This window comes from Balaenoptera musculus, chromosome 12, assembly GCF_009873245.2.
Source record: "Balaenoptera musculus isolate JJ_BM4_2016_0621 chromosome 12, mBalMus1.pri.v3, whole genome shotgun sequence".
Lineage (NCBI taxonomy): Eukaryota > Metazoa > Chordata > Mammalia > Artiodactyla > Balaenopteridae > Balaenoptera > Balaenoptera musculus.
The window spans coordinates 77602251-77619862 of NC_045796.1; positions in this window are offsets into that span (position 1 = coordinate 77602251).

The following is a 17612-nucleotide window of genomic DNA, read 5'->3' on the forward strand; positions in this document are numbered from 1 at the left end:
GTAAAAGCAACACAAACACAACACTAAAAATGGTCATCAAACCACAAGAAAAGAGAACAAAAGAGGAAGGGAAGAAAAATGACTTACAAAAACAAATCCAAAACAATTAAGAAAATGGCAATAGAAACATACATATTGATAATTACCTTAAATGTAAATGGATTAAATGCTCCAAGCAAAAGACACAGACTGGGTGAATGGATACAAAAACAAGACTTGTATATATGCTGTCTACAAGAGACCCACTTCAGACCTAGGGACACATACATACTGAAAGTGAGGGGATGGAAAAATATATTCCATGCAAATGAAAATCAAAAGAAAGCTGGAGTAGCAATATTCATGTCAGACAAAATAGAGTTTAAAATAAAGACAGTTACAAGAAACAAGGAAGGACACTATGTAATGATCAAGGGATCAATCCAAGAGGAAGATATAACAATTATAAATATATATGCTCCCAACATAGGAGTATCTCAATATATAAGGCAAATGCTAACAGCCATAAAAGGGGAAATCGACAGTAACGCAATAGGAGTGGGGGACTTTACAGCACTTGCACCAATAGACAGATCATCCAGACAGAAAATTCATAAGGAAACACAAGCCTTAAATGACATATTAGACCAGATAGACTTAATTGATATTTATAGGACATTCCATCCGAAAGCAGCAGAATACACTTTCTTCTCAAGTGCACCTGGAATATTCTCCAGGATAGATCACATCTTGGGCCACAAATCAAGCCTTGGTAAATTTAAGAAAATTGAAATCATATCAAGCATCTTTTCCAACCACAATGCTATGAGATTAGAAATCAATTACAGGAAAAAAAAAAACTGTAAAAAAACACAAACACATGGAAGCTAAACAATATGTTACTAAACAACCAATGGATCACTGAAGAAATCAAAGAGGGAATCAAAAAATGTCTAGAGACAAATGACAATGAAAACACGACAATGCAAAACTTATGGGATGCAGCAAAATCAGTTCTAAGAGGGAAGTTTATAGCAATACCACTTTACCTCAGAAAACAAGAAAAATATCAAATAAACAACCTAACCTTACACCTAAAGCAACTAGAGAAAGAAGAACAAACAAAACCTAAAGTTAGTAGAAGGAAAGAAATCATAAATATCAGAGCAGAAATAAATTGAAATAGAGACAAAGAAAACAATAGCAAAGACTAATTAATGAAACTAAAAGCTGGTTCTTTGAGAAGATCAACAAATTAATAAACCTTTAGCCAGACTCATCAAGAAAAAAAGGGAGAGGACTCAAATCAATAAAATAGAAATGAAAAAGGAGAAGTTACAATTGACACCACAGAAATACAAAGGATCATAAGAGACTACTACAAGCAACTATATGCCAATAAAATGGACAACCTAAAAGAAATGGACAAATTCTTAGAAAGGTTCAACTTTTCAGGAAGGTTTCTTTTCTATTTCAGGAAGAAATAGAAAACATGGAGAGGGCTTCCCTGGTGGCGCAGTGGTTGAGAATCTGCCTGCTGATGCAGGGGACACGGGATCGAGCCCTGGTCTGGGAAGATCCCACATGCTGCGGAGCAACTAGGCCCGTGAGCCACAACTACTGAGCCTGCGCGTCTGGAGCCTGTGCTCTGCAACAAGAGAGGCCACGATAGTGAGAGGCCCACACACCGTGATGAAGAGTGGTCCCCACTTGCCGCAACTAGAGAAAGCCCTCGCACAGAAACGAAGACCCAACACAGCCATAAATGGATAAATAAATAAATAAATAAAATTTAAAAAAAAAACTGGCCAGCAAACAAAAGTCCAGGACCAGATGGTTCACAGGCGAATTCTACCAAACATTTAGAGAAGAGTAATACCTATCCTTTCAAAAATTCCAAAAAATTGCAGAGAAAGGAACACTCTCAAGCTCATTCTATGAGGCTACCATAAGAACCCTGATACCAAAACCAGACAAATATATCTCAAAAAAGAGAAGTACAGGACAATATCACTGATGAACATACATGCAAAATCCTCAACAAAATACTAGCAAACTGAATCCAACAACACATTAAAAGGAATCTACACCATGATCAAGTGGGATTTATCCCAGGGATGCAAGAATTCTTCAACATACATAAATTCAATCAATATGATACACCACATTAACAAACTGAAGAATAAAAACCACATGATCATCTCAATAGATGCAGAAAAGCTTTGACAAAATTCAACATCCATTTATGATAAAACTTCTCCAGAAAATGGGCATAGAGGGAACACACCTCAACATAATAAAAGCCAAATATGACAACCCACAGCAAACATCATTCTCAATGGTGAAAAACGGAGAGCATTCCTCTAAGATCAGGAACAACAAGGATATCCACTCTCTCTGCTTTTATTCAACATAGTTTTGGAAGTCCTAGCCACACAATCAGTGAACAAAATGAAATAAAAGGAATCCAGATTGGAAAAGAAGAAGTAAAACTGTCACTGTTTGCAGATAACATGATATTATACATAGAAAACCCTAAAGATGCTACCAGAAAAGTACTAGAGCTTATCAATGAATTCTGTAAAGTTGCACGATACATAATTAATACACAGAAATATCTTGCATTCCTATACACTAATAATGAAAGATCAGAAAGATAAATTAAGGAAACAATCCCATTTACCATCACATCAAGACAAATAAAATACCTAGGAATAAATCTACCTAAGGATGCAAAAGACCTATACTCAGAAATCTATAAGATGGTGGTGAAAGAAATAAAAGATGACACAGCAGTTGGAGAGATATACCATGTTGTTGGATTGGAAGAATCAATATTGTGAAAATGACTATACTACTTAAAGTAATCTACAGATACAATGCAATCCCTGTCAAATTACCAATAGCATTTTTCACAGAACTAGAACAAAAAAAATTTACAATTTTTATGGAAATACAAAAGACCCTGAATACCCAAGGCAATCTTAAGAAATATGGAGCTGGAGGAATCAGGCTCCCTGATTTCAGACTATATTACAAAGCTACAGTAGTCAAAACAGTATGGTACTGGCACAAATACAGAAGTATAGATCAATGGAATGATACAAAGCCCAGAGATAAACCCATGCACCTATGATTACCTAGTCTATGACAAAGGAGGCAAGAATATACAATGGGGAAAAGACAGTCTCTTCAATCAGTGGTGCTGGGAAAACTGAACAGCTACATGTAAAAGAATGAATTAGAACATTCTCTAACACCATACACAAAAATAAGCTCAAAATGGGTTAAAGACCTAAAGGTAAGACTGGATACTATAAAACTCTTAGAGGAAAACATAAGCAGAACACTCTCTGACATAAATCACAGTGAGATCTTTTTTGATCCACCTCCTAGAGTAATGAAAATAAAACAAAAATAAACAAACGGGACCTAATTAAACTTAGAAGCTTTTGCATAGCAAAGGAAACCATCAACAAAACGAAAAGAAAACCCACAGAATGGGAGAAAATATTTGCGAATGAAGCGACCGACAAGGGATTAATCTCCAAAATATTCAAACAGCTCATGCAGCTCAATATCAAAAGAAAAAATAACCCAATCAAAAATGGCAGAAGTTCTAAATAACATTTCTCCAAAGAAGACATACAGATGGCCAAGAGGCACATGAAAACATGCTCAACATCACTAATAATTAGAGAAATACAAATCAAACACTACAATGAGGTATCACCTCAAGCAGTTAGAACGGCCATCATCAAAAAATCTACAAACAATAAATGCCAGAGAGGGTGTAGAGAAAGGGACCCTCCTGGACAGTGGTGGGAATGTAAACTGGTACAGCCATTATGGAGGGACAGTATGGAGATTCCTTTTAAAACTAAAAATAGAGCTACCGTATGATCCAGCAATCATGCCATTCTTGGGCATGTATCTGGAGAAAACCATAATTTCAAAAGGATACATGCACCCCAATGTTCATTGCAGCACTATTTACGATAGCCAGGACTTGAAAGTAACCTAAATATCCATCAACAGAGGAATGGATAAAGAAGATGTGATACATATATACAATGGAATATTACTCAGCCATAAAAAAGAATGAAATCATGTCATTTGCAGTGACATGGATGGACCTAGAGATTGTCATACTGAGTGAAGTCAGACAGAAAAAGACAAATATCATATTATATCGCTTATATGTGAAATTTAAAGAAATTGTACAAATGAACCTATTTAAAAATAGAAATTGTGTCACAGATCTAGAAAACAAACTTATGGTTACAGGGCAGGGGGAAGGGGGAGGGAGGGATAAATTGGGAGATTGGGATTGACATATACACACTACTATATATAGAATAGATAATTAAAAGAACCTACTGAATAGCACAGGGAACTCTATTCAATACTCTGTAATGACCTATATAGGAATAGAATCTAAAAAAAGTGGATATATGTGTATGTATAACTGACTCACTTTACTGTACAGCAGAAACTAACAACATTGTAAATCAACTATACTCCAATAAAAAAAATTCTCTGGTTCCTGTCTTACTGGTATATTGTTATCCAGGAAATATTTTCCCCTGTTGCTTCTTCCCATACCTAGAATCACACTATTACGATTATTTTATGAGTCATAAATATGATCTATTTCCTCAAGATGTTTAGCCGTCATTAATTTTGTTGGAGGCCTGTTTACACGTTGTGTAATGTAAGAGATAACCTTATAAAATAGGATATAAGTAATACCGCTAGTAACATTAAATAAAATCATAGTGAGGCTGGGAGACACAAAGCATAAACAATTTGGAAACAAAGAACAAATTAAAACAATGATTAGTATAACTAGTTGTAATTCAGTTGCAATAAGCCATGAAGCCCATAGGAGAGCCAGCTGGAGAATCCAAATTCTAGAAGGAAAAAAGATAAACGTTTCATCTTTGTTTACAAAGGTATACTTTATCAACTTGTTGGAGGTCATAGCATAAGAAGAAAGGTTTTTCTGAAAATCAGAGATTAAAAACTAGTGTATTTCTCAAGAGTCACAAAGTTATAAATCATATTTATCAGTTCATTTAGTCCCATGTAATTAATTCCTATTTATCTGAATGAAGTCATCAGGTTTTCCCTTAGAGCTTTGTCATTTGTTATTTAGTTCAGTGGTATTATCTAAAGGCTATCAGAAACTTATATTTGTTTAAAAGCGCTTTTATGAGTCTTCTTGAAGATCTTCATTTTTTAAAGCATCAGTGTAAAATAATGATTGTCTATAAAGGTCAAAACTTAAAATGGCATACTTAAAGATTTGATTACAATAAAATTGGCAAGAAACTTGGATACTTCTGTGACATACAACATTTTAAGATTACATTATTTCAAGGTATATGAGATTTTAGGAGTTCCATATAAATTTTGGAATATCTATATTAATGACATTTATCCATACACTATAAACTAAGATTCACCTCCAATCACTTGGCAATGTTTTTCAAGTAATTTAACGTACCAAATAAGCCTATTTAATTTAACATTCCTCTCTGAGATGTCTCAGGGTTCCTTCAAAGTATCCTAGAGTTAGCTGGAGGCTAAAAGAACTTTAGTTAGAATTTGATATTTGGGAAGTTTTGTTTAAAAAGGTTTTAAAACACAATAGGGTCATAGGACACTGTGAAACAATACTTATTCATTTAACCAAAATAATAAAAAGATTTCAAAAATCAAATACAGATCACTTAAGGGCATGGAAGCTCAATCTGTTATCAAATAGGAGCACTCAAGAAACTTTGTTCTCGTAAACAAGAGAGAAATCAAATTCCAGTCTTTTACTAGCTTACTTTTAACAAGATCCATTACTAATTAAATTCAATCTAAATTTAGCTAATCCTGACCATGCATAAAACTTTCTCAGGGTTCCTTTCCACAACCTTCCATCATTTTCTGTATCCATTAGTTTGTCCCTATTTTTCCATCCCAAAACAAACAGATCTAAAACCTTACTTTCTTTTCCCTTAATACAACGCATTCCATTCCTCATACCTTCTTTACTGAAGACACACAGCCTACTTTCCTACTGTATACTGAAATGTTTCCTTATTATTTCTATTAGCTTTAATTACATGTTTAAATTAGAATCTTCAACTCTTACAAACCTTAATTTCTAGTGAAAACTAAGAAGCAAGCAATTATTAACTCTTTTACATTAGCATTCTGTAGATTGTGAACGTAATACCAGTGACAATTTCTAAAACATTTGCTTTCTTATAGAGAACACCTCAGGGATAGCACCAAACATATTATTAATAGTCTGAAACACCTTTAGTTTCTCTGTTTAGTAATTGTTGTCTCAGTATTTTATATTTTTGGGAAATGATCTAGCTATTCAATAAACTTCCATCATTTAACTTAAATTAGTGTAACTCTAGAATTTTAAGTTACCAAGTATCTGGAGAGATCATTTTAAGTAGACATTTTAAAAACATAATTATTTTTAAAGAGTTCACCCAAAAGCTCTTCTTATTTGCATTTAATTTACTTATAAGGATTTTATATATTAAACTGGGGTAAATAGAGCAGACTTGTTTGGCCTTTAATGTTGGGGACCAGTAGGGATCCCTTTTGGCTCATTTAACCTTAGGTACTGTAATATCAAAACCTTGGGTTTTAATCCCATAAATGTTCGTTTTATTTATCCCATTTCAATAACCATCTAAAGATTTCTTTATCCGTTTGGGATAAAATCTTTTTAAAATTTCTACATTGTTGGGAAAAAAAATATCTAGGCTTTCCTTACTTTTTTTTTTTCCTGTTAACATTAATTATTCTAATGTTTTTATTAGCATCTGTAATACCCATTGAGGGAAAGCAAAGACCGCAAGTAAAGCTTCCAAACCAGTTTTTTTATTTGTGTTAAACTAAGGAAGTTCTTAGGTTAACCATTAGATTTCTTTTTTCCACCTTTAATTGATTTTTATAGGTACCAATAAGCTGCTGTTTATAAGGAGAGCTCTTTAAAACTTTACAAATTTAGAAGTTTCTCCAATTTAAAGGATCCATCATTTGGCTATTAATGAGATATATTCATAGTGATTCAAACCATAGGGTGCAAGAGGCTTCCCATAAGAGAGTGGGGAGGATACCACCTAAATAAGACCCAGAAAGTTTACTCCCAAAAACAACATGGCAGAGGTCAAGGTTTCAATACACACACACACACACACACACACACATACACACACAAGACAGGTAGACATTTACATCTCAAAGACACAGGAGGAGAAAGGCAAGTTCCCCCTACAAGGCTGTTGTTTAAGGTCAGAATTCTGAAAAGATTTTTATCAAGCCGGCTTTCTAATTTAACTGTAATATGCAATAAAAGAGCCCCCTTATTTTCAGGGTGAGATTTCCTTTAATTTCCAATTAAGTAAATACTCCAAAGTTTTGTACGTACATAAATTTGGCTGAGGTATTAATTGGAGGCTGGCAATATGTCGCTCCTTTTTCTTTGTTTTGAAACTTTTATTCCCCATTCTGGGGTGGTTTGTCAAAATAAAATCGCTAGCTAGTCAATTCAAGGAAAAAGAACAGGCCAGTCTTCCCTCTAATAACTCAGTCCAACCCTACTCAGTGTTTAACTGAGCAAAGCGTTCCCAGTCCTTCAACTGAGGATAACCCCTCAGTGTCTAAATTGAGTGACATCTTCCCAGTGTCTTTCACTGAGAATAACACACTCAGTGCCTAAAATGAGCAAAAATCTTCCCAGTGTCTCTTTTCACTGAGGATAACCAGGTACCTCTTCTTGAAACTAGTTTCAAGGATAACCTACTCCTCCAGAGAGGAGTTTAACACCACCAAATAAAACTTAGGATTACCAACCAATAATGGGAGATGCTAGAACCAGGACAAACTCACCCAAATTTGTCTGGACTCTCCGAGACGTGGATGGGCACAAGAGTCCTCTGCTGGTACCAAGGCTCCGGATCCCCATAGAGTTCAGGCGAAGGGGAGAAGTCCTCTCTGAGTCCCTTCATAATTAGTCGCCAAAACCTTTGACCAAAAAAAATGCACAACCTAAAGGTTGAGCTATGTTTTATTCAGTGGACAAAATTGAGGACTTAAGCCCTGGACACAGCATCTCAGATAATTCTGAGAGACTGCTCCAAAGAGGAAGCGGGAGAAGCCAGGATGTATAGGAGTTTTTGCAATAAAAGACCAGGTAGTCGGAACATCAAAAGATGACTGTTAGTAAAACAAAACCGGATATCTTATGCATCAGAAGATGCAAGAGTCTGGCCTCACTGAAATCATTCCTTTTACATGCATCTCAGCTATCTGGGGCCAGTATCCTGTGTTTTCTCATCCTGAGTCTCCTCAGGGTGCACCATCTGGGGTGGCTGCAGCAGTCGACTGCTAGATGGCAGGCATTCTTTGTTTCCATCCTGAGTTCCCTCAGGGCTCACTGCGAGGGCTGCTGTAATGTGGTGTCTAAAAAAATTGCAGTTGTGTGTTTTGACTGGTCTAGTGGCTCCTGGAAGCATCAGGTCAGGGGCTTGCCTTTGTTTCAGCTACATTTGAACTTTCGCAGGGCTGAAGTGGTCCCCTGGGTGGCGTTTGTCAAAAGGATTTAAAGAAAAATGTACTAACCACAGCTGCCTGAAGCAAGGCAGATCAGATGGGGTAAGCAGCAGGCAGACTGAAAAGCTTGGAAGGAAGATAATACATGGGGGAATAAAGGCTTTGAAAAGCTTCTAGGTATACTAGATGGTCTAGGAGCCATACGCATGCCAGGGCTGCATGCGTGCTCAGAAAAGACCTGAGAAGATGCTAAACTTTCACCTGTGTCTGACCTTTAGGCTCCTCACAACAGAAAGTAAAGGCTATGGCAAAATTGCAAACAGGCTGCCTAAATCATGAGTCCATGTCCCAACACAAAGCTAATCTGGGAGGTGCATCTTGAGGGGGGAGAGTGAGGGCCCTAATTGTTTAAGAAAATCTGTCAGATCAATAGCTGACCCCTAAATTAATGGAACAGAGATTTCAGTGGCCACACATGACAAAGAATACAGTCTTTACAAAAATAGTTTAAAAAACTAGCTAAACAAACAACTGTGACATTCAACAAACAGAAACAAAAAACCCTGGGGGCTGGGGGGAAGAATCTGATTTCCAGTTACTAGATTAGAATATTCAAAATGTCCAATTTTCAACAAAAATTGAGGCATGAAAAGTAAGAAAATATGGCCCATTCACAGGAAGATAAAATTGCTGGGTTAGATACAAAACTGGTTAATGTTTAACAGAGCAATACCACAACTTCGTAGTCATGTTTTCCATTGAACAGAAATGATATTTAACTCTACTGGACAAAATCTAAAAGTTAACCTGTAACTTCACTTAATGTGAAATCTTTAAGCAAAATCTTAAAAGTCATATGAAAAGGACTTCATATACTCAGCTGAAACTCCCACACCCAAAGACTTGTGAAACAAGTAATTCCATCAAGCTTTCTGGTGTTCTCATAATATAAGGACACCCCTATTAAACCATGGAGGCCATATTTATCCCAGAGAAAGAATGCACATATATGGCCATTTTGCTCCTGGTTACAGCTGTATCCTAAAGACTCTGAGGTCCCAGTTTTGTTTTTTCAGATGAGTCACTAATTTTGCTAATCCCCATGGTGACCTATTTCCTCTTTAATCTTAGTCATCCTCACTTATTAAGACCACTTGAAAGATCATCTGGAATGTATTTCTCTTATCATTATTATTAAGGAACCAATTGAATGCTAATAAGTTCTCATAGTGGTCAGAGTAGCCATATTGTTTTACAGAATAAGCGATATTAGTTATTTCACTGGACACCAAGCTACAATAAAGTTTGCTATATAAAAATAGTGTAAAACTTGGAGCAAATGGAACAAGTTTCTCCTCCCCCTTTTCAGATATGTCATTGAATAAACAATTTTAGCTTTTCTAAACACTCTGACCATTTCTTTTCTGACTCTTTGTTCACTTAAATGTAAACTTTCTATCCTAGCTGTCTTTGCAAACTACATGTTCTCAAGTGCCAAGCTCATGCTGCTATTAATAATGATGGCTAACATGTGGTGATTAAACCCTTGGGTCAATATACATTATTTATATATATATTAGTTCATTTAGAATGCACAACTTTGAGGTAGGTACAATTATTATTCCTATGTTAAATTAGGAGAAACTAAACACCCAGAGATTAAGTAATTTGCACCCCCCTACCAAATGAATTGACTGGATTAATGAGTGATTTCCATATATGATTTATAATATTGGTTCTAAAGGCAATTCTGCCTAAGGTTGGGTCTTATTATAAAAGGCCAGTATACAGACCACCACAAGGACCTTTTTGGACTACCCGTAATCATTTTCTGATATCTAGGATTTAACAAACTTCACCAGTCTGGCATAGATCACTTTACTCTTGTTACCAAATCCAAGCTGGTACTGCTCGCCAGTACAGCTTGACGTCAGAGCCCACTAGAACATGAGGTAAGCCTACAGATGGTGCCCATGAAATCCCCAGAAAAGGAGACAGATATATACATATCTTCCCCCCTCTCCAACCCCAAGGTCTATGAAATGTTAAGTCCAGAAGTGTGTGGTGACAGCACTCCAAAGAAGGCCAATACAGATCGCATTAAAAAAGGGACACTGGGACACCTGATCTAAAACAATAGCCTCTGAGGCAAGAGGCCCAAGAGGGAATTCAGCCAATTCTTAAAGTTTTTGAAAACAGGACTGATTAAACAATGCAGGTCCCTGTACAACACCCCTATTCTATTCTCCTGGTGAAAAAGCCAAACTCAGTGGAGTGTCACTTTGTCCAAGACTTGAGCGTTATTAATGAAGTCGTCCAAGACTTGCACCCTGTGGTACCTAACCTGTACACTGTGCTCACAACCATTACAGGAGAGTACAGCTGGTTCTCAGTTCTGGACTTGAAAGATGTTTTTTTTCTGCATTCCTGTTGCAGAAGAATCACAGCAGCTGTTTGCTTTTGAATGGCAGGACCCAGAAACACTGGTAGCACAACAGTATTGTTGGACAGTCCTGCCTCAAGGATTTAAGAATTCCCCTACCGTGTTTGGGGAAATGTTGGCTAAGGACCTTAGAAATTTCATATTGAACGAAGGATTCTGAGTCCTACATATGATAAATGTCTACAAAATACCATCAGAACACTGAACTATTGTGAATATAAGGTCTCCCAGAAAAAGATCCAGATACGTAAGCAACAAGTCACATATCTGGGCTTTGTCCTTTGCCAGGGACAGAGGGATATTTTGCCTGACAGAAAAAAGGTGATTGCAGGCTTGGGAACACCCAAGACCCGCAGACAACTGAGGGGGTTTCTGGGAATGGCAGGATTCTGTCGGATTTGGATCCTGAACTATGGGCTCATAGTAAAGCCCCTCTATAAGGCTTTAAAAGGGACATGATCTTGAGTCCCTTACTTGAACTAAAGAACACCAAACAGCTTTTGAAACAATAAAAACAAAATTAGCCTCGGCCCTGGTTTGGGGACTACCAGATTTAAAGAACATTTCAATTGTATGTTCATGAAAGACAAAGCATAAGTCTTGGGGTATTAATTCAAACTCTAGGGCTAAAATAACCCAAAGACTGCCATCAGACCTCCCCAGAGGGGGACTCACTCCCGAGAGGCCTGGGGGAAAATGGCTTGTGAACCCTTTTAAGACTTAAGGTTGCTCTTTTTAAAATGTATTGAGATGGTAATTTCACTGTAGCTGGAGAAGGGTCAACCTATTTAATTTTGTCCAAATAAATAGCACAGGAATTTAGTATATGTACTGGGAACTGGAACCCAAACCCCGAGATTAGAAACTAGACAACAAAATGCTCAGGGATTTCATCAGGTTAAAGTAGTTGTAGATAAAAAAAGAAAAAGGATTGTACTATTGACTAAAGATTCTAAGGAATATAGGGTCTTCATCCCTCTTCGCACAGAACTGTGGATCACCGACAGTGGGGAATTGTAAGAGCGAAGAACCTGTGTATTCTATTACTCGAGCATTCAGTTACCTGAGCATTTAATTTACCAAGGAGATCTTGGCCCAAAAGAGGGATTGGACATTCTGGCATCTATAAGAAACTATGTTTCAGGGTGATGTCTATCAGAAAGTTAATCAGCTCATTCCCCACTGTCAATTTTACTGGGGGCTCCTGTGGGGGAATTGAAATTGGGCACCTCAAGCCCAAGGAAGCCCCTGGGTCTGTTCATTCATCAGAATGAGAGGCTCTTGCCTTTCTCTTTTTGTTTCTTCTTATGTTTTAGCCTAGGGCGATCTTTTTTCCAACTCCCTTCTTCCTTACAGTGTTCCCTCCCCAATGGGTTACTTGCCTTCCAGGAATCCAGTGATCCTGCCAAAAAAGTGTCCTTTCATTTGACATCTTCTTTATTCTGTTGTTGTTCCCTGTTGAACACTTGAAAAGCAACATCTACCAACTGATAAGGGTTCATTCCAAAAGCAGCATCTAATCGTTGCAACTTTCTCCTGATATCTGAGGCGCTTTGCCCTCCAAAAAGGTCAGATTTACCATTCTAGTATGTTCAGGGGCCTCAGGATCTGCACTAGTATAATGTCTGTAGATATGATAAATCTTTTCCAAAAATTCAGAGGGGTATTCTTTTTTTTTTTTTTTTGCTGAATTTCTTGAATTTTTTCTCAAACGCTTTTGCTTTGGTTCCCCCTTTCAAAGCCCTGCCAACTAACAAGTAGGGCTCTAATAAGGGCATTGTTCCCTCCCTGGGGTCCCAATTTGGTTCAGCTGTGTGTACTGCCAAGTGAGCTTCAGGTGTACAGGATCCTCTCTATAAGGAGGGTTGCGACTTTTTAAATTAAAGAAGCCTGAGAAACCCAGCCAGCTGGCCGTTTACATTTAGGCCCCCTAGGGGATAACAGTGTAAGGGAAATTGGCCTGCTTTGGGAGTGGCTCCTGGCCCAAATTGGGTGCCCTGTTGGATCTTAGATGGTGGCAATACCAGATCAGGTCCCTGTGCCCCAGAAATTAACACAGGCTTTTCTAATTGTTCCCTAGAAGGAGGGTGGAGTCCTGAGCCCCAGTATCAGCAACTGGGGCTGGATAGGAAGGGGAGGTGGTGGAAGGGGTGGATATATTGGCACAGTGGCCAGAGCAGCTGAGACAGTCAGCTCGGCTGGAGGAGTTAAGGTCTGAAGCGATATATCCTCACTCTCATTCCCTTCCTTTTCTTATTTTGCCTGATGTAACAGCACAAATGCTTGCACATAAAGGATTTCATCGTTCTTCTCCACCTCTTCACAGAATAGCTATAGAGCCATTCAAAAGCCACTGTAACACCATAAATAGCAATTGGTCATCTCTCACCATTCAAAGTGTGCCTTTTTGCCTTGCCATCAACCAACCGGGCTGAATTCTGGGATGGGGCTTTGGTTGATTTTAGGAGCCTAGCGGAATCTTTCTTTTCTCCCTGGGAAAAGAAACAAACAAGGACAGGTTTTTTTTGCTTGTTTTTTGTTTTTGTCCTGTTCCTTTCCTCCATTTGACATCAGTAGAAGTTTTAAATATCATAAAACTGACTTGGCTGTAATGGAGAAATGGTACAAAACAAAATGAAACAAATACCCAAAGGACAAACAGAAAACCCTAAATAAATCCTCAAGTTTGGTCTTGGGGTTTTACATATACAAACGACACAGGAGATCACAGATGACATAATTAACACAGCAAGGCTGACGGTACACGGTGCCCAGGGTCCCAAGATAATCCTGCCTAAACCCCTTGTGGAGATCCTAACAGGTACTGTGGCCACACATTCTTACAATAAAATATCATCTTCCTCTCACTCATTAGTTCGTAGCTGTAATCAGATCACTTATCCAAAATGGGCCTCAAAGGACTTTCTTCAGGGATCATTGAAACATTCCCCATTTTTTAAAGACACAAATACAAGACAAACAAACAAACAAAAGGCACACACAAATGCTAGCATCCAAAGAAACAAACAAACTGGTACACAAACTGGGTAAAAGTCCAGCAACTATTTCCTCTCTGTAACAGGGTAACCTGCTGCAATTAGGGAAAAATTGGCTTATTCTGGAGAAAAAAACCCAAATGGAGAAGACACAAAGTTTCTGGCTGTACACACTGGAGTAACTTACCCTACTGTATGGAACTCGTCAGCTCCCAGATGACAATTCTTTGCTCCCACTGCCAAGTGCTGCGGCAGCCGGTGGCACTTTGGGGAATTTTGAAGGGAAGATCCACAGGACAAGTGGTCCCGACAGCTGCTTGGGCCTTACCGCAAAGTTCCCTAACTGGGGCTGGCTGGCCCTGAGCAGCAGGGCTTCTGGCTGGCTTTGCCAACATTTGTTACCAAGTCCAAGCTGGTACTGCTTGCCACAGGACAGGCCAATAAATTGAGAGACGAGTTGTTGGGGCAAGGAATATAGCAACTTTAATCAGACAGCTAGCAGACCCAGCAGATTGTGGACGCACGTCTCAAAGAACCATCTTGCCTGAGTTAGAATTCAGGCACCTTTTTTTTTTTATTATTTATTTATTTTTTTTGGCTGTGTTGGGTCTTCGTTTCTGTGCGAGGGCTTCCTCTAGTTGCGGCGAGCGGGGGCCACTCTTCATCGCGGTGCGCGGGCCTCTCACTATCAAGGCCTCTCTTGTTGCGGAGCACAGGCTCCAGACGCGCAGGCTCAGTAGTTGTGGCTCACGGGCCCAGTTGCTCCGCGGCATGTGGGATCTTCCCAGACCAGGGCTCGAACCCGTGTCCCCTGCACTGACGGGCAGACTCTCAACCACTGCGCCACCAGGGAAGCCCAGAATTCAGGCACCTTTTATACTAAAAGGGGAGGGCATACATTCAAACATTTCCTGGTTCCCATCAGCCTCCAGATGTGATGTGTTTAGTTCTTCCTTCCTGCAGTCATTCACAGGTGGGCCTGGTCAGGCTGTTTCCTGTGAGCTAAACAAAGGTATTTTAGCTTAATGCTCATTACCTGGGAGGCAGGGTTCCCAGATATGGGTCACTATGTGTAATTTAAGCATATAGGCAACATCCCTTCAGTGATTAACTTGTAATAGGATACAAATGTTCTTCACTATTACACTTTTAATTGAATACCCAACAGATATTTCTAGACATATGTATTAGTCCAGGTCTTCCAAGAAGTAGATGACAAGTTGGGATTAAACATACAAGGATTTCAATAAGGAAGTGCTATGAAAGAAAATTGGGAAGGAGCCAGGAGAGACTGGGAGATCCATCAGACTGCAGTGTTAAGTCTGACCCCAGTGAAGCAGAAAGGGAAGTAAGGTGGGGTGAAAGCATCCCAACTGCCGTGCAGTCTAAGAAAGGTTCAGCAGGACAACTGGGAAGTCCTTGAGTCAAAGTTGCCCAGGGAAGGGTGAATCCATGGCACAAATGCAGCGATGGAATTCAGAGTGTAGCTACTGGGGCTCCGGTCTAGGTTCCCTGTAGATGGAAGTCTTCAAGCCCCATTCTCATGGCTACCATGACATGCTCAAGAGTTTTTGGCTTTATTTTAATCATGAGGTCAATGTAACATTTCTGCTTACATGACTGCCATTGATTCTAATCGCTTGATGTATTACATTGTTAGAAATGCTGACTGGCAGTCCTTGAATAATTTTCTCTGCCTATCTCAGTTGTTTTTAATGCATGATATGCAACCCAGTGTACAAGAATCCATATGCTGTGGCCAGAAGGGAACATGAGCAGCATGATGACAATTCTGCCAATAACAGCTAAGCTATGAAAACTATAACTTAATCGTTAGAATTAATTGGTACCAATAAAATGTATTCAGCTTCTGAAGCCAAATGTCATAATCACCTGGCAAGAGAGTTCTCCATTATCACAGATAGGTAATGGGTGGTTCATTGAAAATCTTGAAAGTAGTTCTATATATGCCATATTTCACAGCAAGCTTTGAAATTGTTAGGGGTGTTGCCTTGAATTAACGTTTTACATGAAAGAGGTCATCAACAAGAAGACTGCAGACAGGCAATTTAGGCAAAAATGGCTCCACTGAACACAAAACAGAAATATCAGATTCCAACTTCATAAACAGAGCTTTTCAGCCTGAGAAACATTATTATTATTATTATTTTCACTCAGTGTGGATGCCTGCTGTGGTGTGCAAAAGCCAGACATTTTATTTTGGAGACATGAAGGATTATAATAAATAACTTTAATGTGCTGGATATTGGCAATACCAAAACTCAGATAATGGCTTATCTATAAACTTAACATTCATTTCAGTCAAAACTTTAAAAGAAGCTACCCTCTGGGTCACCCTTTTCATAATTCTTGTTATTTGAGAGGAAAGTTAAGAGACACAATTTTCCTTGAATTTTGAGAAAAATAATTTTCTCCTACAAGTTACTAAAATTACCTAGGAGTTAGATAACAAATATATTAATTAGTTGATCTCTAATTAAATCAAGTTTCTTTTCACTTAGAAGAATGGTTAAAATGTCTTATATTACAAATGAAATTTTATTTGGGGACATTTCATATGACTCAGGTTTTTTGGCATAGTATATATTGTTACAGTTACAAATATAGATTTTAACTTTTGTCACTAAGGAGCAGCTAGAAAATGTCAAATGACATAAGGTTATATCATCTGCTCACTTCCTATTTACTTCTCCCTATTTTACTTACTATTTTACCTAATGTCAGTTTTTTCCCCCAAAATCTAGAAATGCTATTTTTTTACTCATTTGACAGAAATCATTGAAATATTGCTAGAAAAAAGAAGGGGCCATTTCATTTAACTATGTCTTAGTCGTTCTCATCACTTTTTGATCTATTTTATCTTTAAACTCTATTTTATTTTTTATTTTAAATTCTTTTATTTTTTCCCAGACTTATTAAAGTATAATTAACAAATAAAAATTGTATATATTTAAGGTGTACAACATGATAGTTTGATATACACACTGTGAGATGATTACCACAAATTTACTCATACATCCATCACCTCACATAGTTATCTTTTTTCTTTTTCTTTCTTTTTTTTTGGTGTGGTGAGTACAGTTAAGATCTACTCTCTTAGCAAATTTCAAGTATACCACACAATATTATTAAGTAGAATCACCATGTTGTACGTGAGATCCCCAGAACTTATTCATCTCATAACTGAAAGTTTGTACCCTTTGACCAACCTCTCCCCATTCCCACCTCCTCCCCAGCTCCTGGAAACCACCACTCGACTGTCTGAGTTTGACTTTTTTAGATTCCACGTATAATAAGTGAGATCATACAGTATTTATCTTTCTTTGTCTGTCTTATTTCACTTAGCATAATGTCTGACAGTTTCATCCATGTTGTCACAAATGGCAGGACTTCCTTCTTTTTGGTGGCTGAATAATATCCCCTTGTATATATGTACCATATTGCTTTATCCATTCATTTGTTGATGGGCACTTATGTTGTTTCCATATCTTGGCTGTTGTGAATAATACTGTAATTAACATGGGGGGGTGCAGATATCTCTTTGAGACAATAATTTCATTTCCTTTGGATATATACCCAGAAGTGGGATTTCTGGATCA